The 8731-nt window shown below is 51.4% G+C and overlaps 1 pseudogene; it reads left to right on the top strand.

The window, feature by feature from the left end:
• The first annotated feature begins 512 nt into the window (after positions 1-512).
• LOC147711093 (uncharacterized) overlaps positions 513-8731 on the top strand; it is a 31725-nt pseudogene continuing 23506 nt past the window's right edge.

Here is an 8731-nt window from a genome sequence, read left to right as displayed (position 1 = left end):
TGATATAGCTCACTACTAAGGTACATGGGCAAGAATTTCAGACGTTCAGTCTGCCATGCGAATGGCGCTCCCCCCAGCATCACTTCCGTAATCGCCGGAGTCATAGGAAAAACCTTACACTTCGACTAGTTAATACTGTATCTCAAGAAGGCAGAGAAGGACTCTATCACCTGAAGAAGAGCCATGATTAATTCCCGGGGGCTGGAGCGGACCACCAAGATATCATCTGTGTAATAAAATGTGCTTCTCTCACCCAGCTGTGTGGCTACTCCATGTATACTAGGCGTTCTGCATATCTTAGCTGCCAGGAGTTTCAACGTGACCTAAAATATTAGTGGAGGGAGCTGACACCCCTACCTCGTGTTGCGACTGAGAGCAAAAAAGGAGGATGGAAAGCCCCTATAGGTCACTGCAGCCGTATGAGTGCTGTATAGGTACTGGACTTTAGCAATTTACATGTCCCCTAGACTCATGACCTCTATCACCCGTAACAAGTATGGCCCCTTTTCCTGATGGAATGCCTTCCTGGTATCAAGAGAGACAAGCACCTTCTCGTCATCATCCTGCAGCGCCTGCCTCAACTGATGGGAGAGCGTCCTCAGGTGAGTTGCTCGAACAAGGCATGAACCCAACCTGTGAGGTGTGAATCAGTAGAAGAAAATAGACCTTGAGTCTATTGCCTAAATCCTTCACCATTATCTCCATATCCGTGTTGATATCAGGCCATAGTTGGTCTCGACCAGGCTTAGGGATCAAGAAAATTTGCTCTATTAAATTCTGGGAGAGGATCTGTGACAGTTTGCTCAATGAAAGAACTATCAGGGGTTAGTGATTTTGTATAATTCAAGCAGAAGACCGTAGTCTCCTGGGTCCTTCATTACTGTCATTCTGTCAATGGCCTGTGTAATTTCCTCATCTCTTATGTCAGCACCAAGTGACTGTGCCTGATCTTGTGACAGGACCAGCAGGGTAAAGCCAATTAGAAATGCCTGTTCCGCGACAGCATGGTCCTGAGCTGTCAAAGAGTAGAAGATCTAATAAATAGTAGAAAATTCCCACTATATGTTGAGCCATTCAGTAAGGAGCATATCACGCGTGGGCCTGATTACCACATCACGGGTGGACCTGATGGCCGGTATCATTGCTTGCAACTGCGCCTGAGGTGGCTGCAGGGTCAATAAAGCCTTTCACCCCTGTCATAGTGCCTCTGCCACCGGTGGAAGAAGCTTTTACTCTGCTATCGCAATGTGATGAGAGTTCAGATTATACTTGACCCTAAACAGTTCCTTAAGAAGGGTGGGGGTTAGTGAAGCATTATACCCCTGATTCAGGTGAAGCGTGAGGTCTGTAAACTGCCTGTATTCCACCTCACAACGGTGAAGAAAGATAGTCGGGTTGCTCATCAAATCGCCTCTCAGGGAGGCTTTCTGAAAATCCAGAGCACCTGTGCAGAGGAGACAGATCCAGCATTCACCTTCAAATATCAGCTCAAATAGTGACACAACCAATGTTTGTCCTCAGGAGCTTTGTACCGCATGTGTTCATATGCCAGCATACCTGAGGGTGTTGCAGGAGATGGAGGTCAAGGTCGAGCAACACAAGGGTATGCTCAGAGGTACTGTTCAGGAGAATCGCGGTGGACACTAATTTACCCAGCCTTCTGACAAAGAGCACAAAGAAGTAGATACGGGAATGTGTGCCATGGCCACATGAGGTGAACATTTAATCCCTGTTCCTTGGGTGTTTCAAGGATGAGGGATCTGTCAAGGCATGGTCAGCTATAATGTCAGATAGAATGAATCTGTCTTAGGCTGTCAGACCATGTAAATCTCAAACTTGTCAAGGTGTGGATCCAAGGGCAGGTTCCAGTCCCCCCACACCCAATGAGTACTCTGGATTTACCAAAAGAAAGCAGGGGTTTGTTCAATGTGACAAGGAAGTCTGCCTTATCGCCCACTGGGGCATAGACAGAAGCCACGATCAAGACCTAATCGCAGATCTGGACCTTGTCAAAAACATATCTACCCATTGGATCTCTTCACATCCAGATTGACAGGGAGTTATGAAACAGGATGGCTACCCCGCTCTTACTATGGTCCATGGAGGTAGTCTGGTGTGGAGGGAAGGGTCCCTGCATCCTACTGCCGTGTATCACTGTGCCCACCCAATCCCGTTTAAGTTTGTTGTGCTCTGTGAGGGACAGGTGGGTTTCCTGAAGTATTGCCACATCTGGGTGGTGTGTCTGCAGAAAAGAGAGGATTTTCTGACTTTTAATAAAATAGGCCAGGCCATTCACATTAAAGGAGGCTATCTGCAAAGGATGGGTCGGTCCAGGTTGTGAGGAGGACATGTGTAAGGCTGTGGGGGGGCTAGAGGAGGATGGGAAGGGGGTACCTGAACTCAGGAACCATGGTAAAATCAGCAACTATTCCGGATGCTCACACCAAATCCCCAGAGATGCATGTGCCCACTGCCATCTCTACCCCTATCTCTGGGGATTAGGAACAACGAAAGCTGCAGATCTGGGGCAGAAGATTTCCACCAATCTGCGTCTGCAGGCCCTAGTCCATGAAATGACATTGTGTATATGAATGTGTTCTGACACCCACTAAGAGGCTGCCAAGGTTGAGCAGGACATTAAGCCAGCAACCCAGCCACCGGCTGCCCCATCCAAGACACAACAGACAAGGTACGCAAATTGGCTCAGAGGCCCAGCATTGGAATTAACAACTATGAAAATTGAGCGTTCATATTCAAACAGAGAAACCAAGTACATAATGTTGGTTGGTTGATTGCTTTATTTCGATATGCATATATCATAAAAGCGGTACAAAAGATAAAAACAGCATGTCGAAAAAAGTATGACTGTACATTAGATAAAAGAGTAAAACACATTTGATCAGCATAAATTAGTTAAAAAAGGATTAAATTGATATGGACAGTCTTCTAAGTCTAATCAACCAAGCCCATTTTAAAAACTTGGCAACAGCACAAACAATAGGAGGGGCTGTATTGGTTAAAAGAATCCGAAGGGCAACAGAGTACTGGCGGGTACCCAATTCTCTGCAGATAGGTCCAAGCCAACGTGATCTGGGGCGACCATAGTCCGGGCATTCGAAGAGAAAGTGTGGCACCGACTCTGGTTTATCGGGACAAAGAGCACAATAGCGTGATGAGGACTGGGATTTATTCCACCTGGAGCAGAGGTCGGCCAAGGGTAGGGTTCCTAACCGGAATTTGATGTACAAGGACGGTCCATGGCGATTGTTATTATGTCCATGTACGGCTCGTAGGCGACAACATCTTTTATCAGCAGAAAAGCTGCGGTGGTTTTGCAGTGCTGCTGATTACTGATGCGCTTCACACGAACCCACTCCCAAAAAAGTTTTTTTAAGGTCTCCTTCGGGGGAGCGGAGTGGCTATGCCAGCAGGAGTCCAGGCCTAGGTCCCCTAAAAGATGTTTAATGTCCTTCAGCCATTTAATGCTGTGCCAACCATCGGAGTGCATCACCTCAGCTAGGCCATCAGCGTAAGATTTTAGCTCCGGTACCTTCCACAGGCGAGCCCAGAGCAAAAGGGGTCGAAGACGGGCCTGATCCCCTATAGCTTTACAGCCAGTATCCATGAGCACTGGGATAGTCGGACTACTCGATGGAATGGCAAGGAGATCTTTAATGAATTTGTTTTCGGCCTTGCTCAGTAAATCCACTTTGCCCAGGCCCCACAGTTCGGCTCCATAAAGTGACGCAGGGACCGCACGTGCTTTATATATATCTAGTAGAGGGGCAACACAATGTTTTGTTGAGTTGTTGAACTCCTTAAGGAGGGCCCCCCCCACCCTTTTGTGGGCAATTGTCATTTTATTGATGTGGGCGGTCCAGCTCATCGCGTCATTAAGTCGAATTCCCAAGTAATCGAATTCTGCCACTCTTTCAAGGGGTATAGAGTTCAGAGTGGGAGGGCGGCCAAGTCTGCGAGGTGGATGCATAACTAAGTACTTGGTTTTTTCCACGTTGATGACAAGACCCTTGGTGGTGCAAAAGTCCTGGAAGCGATTCAGCAGTGTCTGGAGACCTTGGGGGGTTTTAGAGATGAGGAGGGTGTCGTCGGCGAACAGCAAAGTTGGACTTTTTACGCCTCCCAAAGTGGGAGCGTCTGCTAGTTCGCCGAGTAGATGATCTACCACCCCATTAATATAGAGGGAGAATAGGGTGGGGGCCAGGACACAACCCTGCCTTACTCCCCTCTCGACCCTGATCTTGTCGGTCTTTTCCCCATTCAACCCCCATCTGACCTGGGCATAGGTGTTGTTATGCAGTTTGATAAGGAGGTTTAGTATATACGGGGGCATCCCTAGACCGTGTAGCACCCTCCAAAGTTCCTCCCTAGGAACCAGGTCAAAGGCAGTCTTTAGGTCAATAAAGGCCAAGTAAAGACTGCCTTTGCCTAGCTCCACCACCTTCCAGTGTAGTAGCAGGAGTCTAAAGACCTGTTCGATAGTTCCGGTGCCTGAACGGAACCCGGCTTGCATATCGGACAGGATGTGGTTATCGTCCACCCATTGTGATATCCTCCCCAAAATGACTTTCCCCGCCAGTTTCTGGCTCGAGTCTATTAGGCTTATGGGCCTGTAGTTCCCAGGTAGATCCCGGCTGCCCTTTTTGTAGATGGGGACGACCTCTGCACCTCTCCAGGAATCTGGCACAGGGCCTCCCACAACGATTGCATTGAGGAGTGCAGAGATTAATACCCCCCATTCTTCCGGATATGCTCGGAGGATATCGCCTGGTAGTCCATCCGGACCAGCTGCTTTTAATGGTACCAAGGTTTTAATCTGCTTTGTGACATCCAAAACAGAAAAAAGTTCCAGGTCATGAACTAGGGTAAAGGGCGGGAGGTTAAAAGGGTCGTTTAGTGTGCCTTCAGCGGCAGAGTAAAGTTTTTGGAAGTGGGAGAACCATGTCTGGGCATTGATGGTACAGGTCCTCAGGGTGTCGTCGGGACGGTTCCTATTGCCCACCAAGTCCCAAAAACCTTTGGCATCTTTCCCACGACTGGCAGCCAGGAGGTCCTGCCAGAAGTTGTCCTCCCACTCCCTCTTGGCATTTTTTTGGCAGAGTGCATAGTGCCTCCTGGCCACCCTAGTCCTGGATGGTAGTTTGGACTTGACTGCTTCAATGAGAAGTGACTTCGCCTCCCTGCACTTCTGATTGTACCAGCCCTGTCTAGCTCGTGAGTTTGGTTTCCTTCTGTTCGTATTAGCTGGAACTACAAAGAGGTCACTGATAGCCTGGGTTATGGTGCAGAACCTTGGGGCCACCTCTAGCCACCCATCCTCTTGGGGGTCAAGATTGACTAGGGCTGAGGCAAGAAGCTGCCTAATGGCAGAGGTTTTCTCCTCTGAAAGTGCCAACTTCGCCCACTTTAGCCGCCGTCCACAGTTGGCGACTACTGACAGGTCCGGGGCGGGGTTACGAGAAGTTCTGGTCACAGTGCTAGTTAACCACCTGTGAGACAAGGTGAGAGAGAGGAGGTTGTGGTCACTCTCGACTGATGGTATAATCACCATGTCCTCCACCATACTCCACAGGTGTACGTCAAGGAGAAAGTAATCAATCGTGACGTATGCCCTGGCCTGTTGTAGGTATGGGCCCCTGCTTTGTCGGACCTAGTCCTGCCATTGGCAGCCCTCAGACCAAACTCCATAGCTATGGAGTTGATCTGAAGGGCCACTTCTGTCCATTTTTTAATGGGACTGAGTTCAAGGGACGGAATCCCCCACCTGGTGTCATGTTCCTCTTGATCAGTTAGGATTTCGAGGTCCAGGGGCTCAAAAGTACAATTGAGATCGCCCGCCACCAAGGTACAAGGCCTGTGAGGTGACGAGCGAAGCTGGGCTTCTAGACAGGCTATTACTGGGGATTCTCTACCCCCCTTTGTGCCTCGGGCGAAAATGTTAAAAATATTTAGGATGACTCGGCCCTGGGGATTTTTCAGCAATATGTTAAGGAGATCCGGGCATTTGGTGTCCCGCTCCACCACCCTGCAGTTGAGTTCTGAAGCCACCCAAATTAAGAGGCCACCCGAAGGGCGGCCCCTACCAGTTACACTATGAACTGCTGGCAAAAAGTGGGTGGAATATCCTGCCTTGTGCAGGGGCACCCCGCTCCAGGTTTCCTGGAACAGGCATATGGAGTGTTGCTCCACTAGCGCGTTCCAGTCCGGCAGCGCTAACTTCCTCTCGAGGCCCGCCACATTCCAGCTGAAAACCCTAAACGAGGGGTCCGTCACAGCCGCAGTGCTACAGTCCTCGACAGGAGGCAGCATGTCTACAACACCCTCAGCAGGGAGGCTAACCAGTGGGTCAAAAGATGCCCTGGTCTCCCCTTGCTCTTTTACAAACTTGGCAGTAGCCTGACTTTGTGGTATAGTCGAGGGGCTACGGGTTTTAAGGAAGGGGGTAGGCTCGGCAGCAGGACTCAAAACCACAAGGGCCTCCCCGGGTGCGTCACAGAGTCAGCAACCCCAGGAACCCCAATTCTGCATCACTGGAGCTGGGTATAACTGCTGTGGGAAGACTCCCGGGGAAGGATGACCATGGACGATGTTTTGAGGAGGGGGCCCGACAGGGCAGAGCGGGGTGGTCAGGACCGGCCTCGGGTAGAAGAAAGTTAGGTCGACAGCATCGACCCGCGTGCCGGCCGTTCGGCCTTGGGAGCATATTGAGTGGGCGGCTCTTATATCTTGAAAATTGACCACCACGCAATCTCCCTCAAAAGGTTTCTTCCCATGCCCGATCCAACCCACCCTACGCACCCCAAGGATCAGGCCATCTACACCCAATGGAAGTGGTCTATTGGTTTTCATCCAGTGGATGACTTTGTTTTTTAGCGCCTGATGTGTTTCCTGCTGTGATTCTTTTAGGGGGGGGACTTTGGTGAGGACAACAACATACGGGTGGCATTCGGGAGGGCGATTTACCGGGGGCACTTGCGTGGCGGAATCTGCTGGGTGGCCACTGGGGGAGGGTTTTTTGGCAAGGAGGAATTTTTAGACAGAGGGGGATTTTTGGGCAAAGAGGTGGAATGGGTAGCCCTAGAGATTGGTGCTGCTCCATTGGTTTTAGCAGGCGCAGCGGAAGCCGAAAGCGCATTTGGACCAGCCCCTTTCTTCTGAGAGATCTTTTGGGCAGGGTTCGGCGCAAGTGCCGTTGCTGCTGTGGGGGGAGTGCCGTGCACCTGAACTACGTGAGTGGAATCACTCGGTACTGCCTGCTTCGCACTGGCTAGAGGGGCTGGGGTAGGAGCTTTCCCTGTATCCAGTGATTTGGCCGGCAGTGACGACTGGACTCTGGTTGTTTGGCTTACTGGGACCTCTTTAGCAACATTCCTATCTGGGTTGATCTCACTAGGCTTAGGATGCACTTTCAGCATGGTTTTCAGGGAGAAAAAGTTGTCCCTAGTGGCCTGTTCAAAATTGTCCAGTCTGACCCCCAGGCTCTTAACTTGGTCGAGTAGTGGATTAAACAGAGACTTTACCAGTTTCTCGAGAGACTCGAGAGAGGTGCCCTGTTTTGGTAGGGCGGGTGTTGCTGGAGGCAGGGGGGACGGTATCTGGGACTCAGCTGCGTGCTGGGGGGAGCTAGAAATCCTGAGTAGTTCCAGCTCTCCAGCGTCTGGGTATGAGGTACCCCTATGGAGCTGTGTCCTAGAGCGCTTGTAGAGCATGGAGTGATTTCCCCTCCGAATGTTAGTCCCCCTTTTCCTTTTCCTATGTGCCCGTGAAGGTCTAATCTGGGGAAATGGTTGTGGGTCAGGTGAGGGGACAATAGGATCCGAATGAGACCTGTTATCGGGAAAGCTGGCTAAGCAGTTGGATTGTCCAGGAGCTATAGCCTCATTACAGCGACTGCCTGGGGAAGGGAGTGATATGAGGCTTTCTATCCTATCTAGTCCTGCCTCTAGCGCTACAATGTGTTGCTCGTCAGATGGGGGCCCAGGCGGAGGTAGGATGGAGGTGGAAGTCGGCGGCGACAATGCGTGTGCCGCAGCTCCCAAGGATGAGCGCTTAGATGGTAGAAGGTCAAGTGAGAGGCGGCGTTCCATCATTGAGATCTCCTTTTCAATGACGTTAGCCACCCGGGTGATAAATTTGTCCATTGTGCCAATCATCGTGGGGCCCCCTAGAGCACTTGCTCCACCACCCCTCAGGGCTTTACCGGATCTGGTGGACATAATGGATTCGGGAGCTACAGTTGGGCTCAGAGGGATTGGAGCCGAAGGAGTCGATGAAAGGGGGGTGGCCCAGCCCAGCCTCTGCCGGCCCCGGACGGCCACAGATGGCCCGCCCTTTGCCCGGGCTTCGCCCGGCGTCCCGCTTGCGTCCCGCAAGACGGGCTCTCCTCTGGTCTTGTAGAGTGGCGGTGGGGGCGGGGCACGCAGGGTGGCGCTGACCGATGACTCGTGGTCATGCAGGGACTCCTGGGATAGCGAGTCCCTGCTGCGCTTACCCCTGTAGCCTCCTCTGTTGACGGTCTCCCTCGGCAGCCAGCAACCAGGCAAAGATAGGTCCGCGTTGGTGGGTCCTCCCACGGGCGAGCGGCTCCCGCGCAGCGGGAGCAGCGAGCAGTCCACAGAGACTCCACAGAGGTTAGTGACGTCACAGCAAGTTCCCTCGGCTTCCCAGGTACGCCAGGGGGAGAAGGGTCAAGTACATAATATACAATACTGCT

This window comes from Lissotriton vulgaris, chromosome 5 (genome assembly GCF_964263255.1).
Source record: "Lissotriton vulgaris chromosome 5, aLisVul1.2, whole genome shotgun sequence".
Classification (NCBI taxonomy): domain Eukaryota; kingdom Metazoa; phylum Chordata; class Amphibia; order Caudata; family Salamandridae; genus Lissotriton; species Lissotriton vulgaris.
This window is presented reverse-complemented; position numbering and strand designations above follow the sequence as displayed.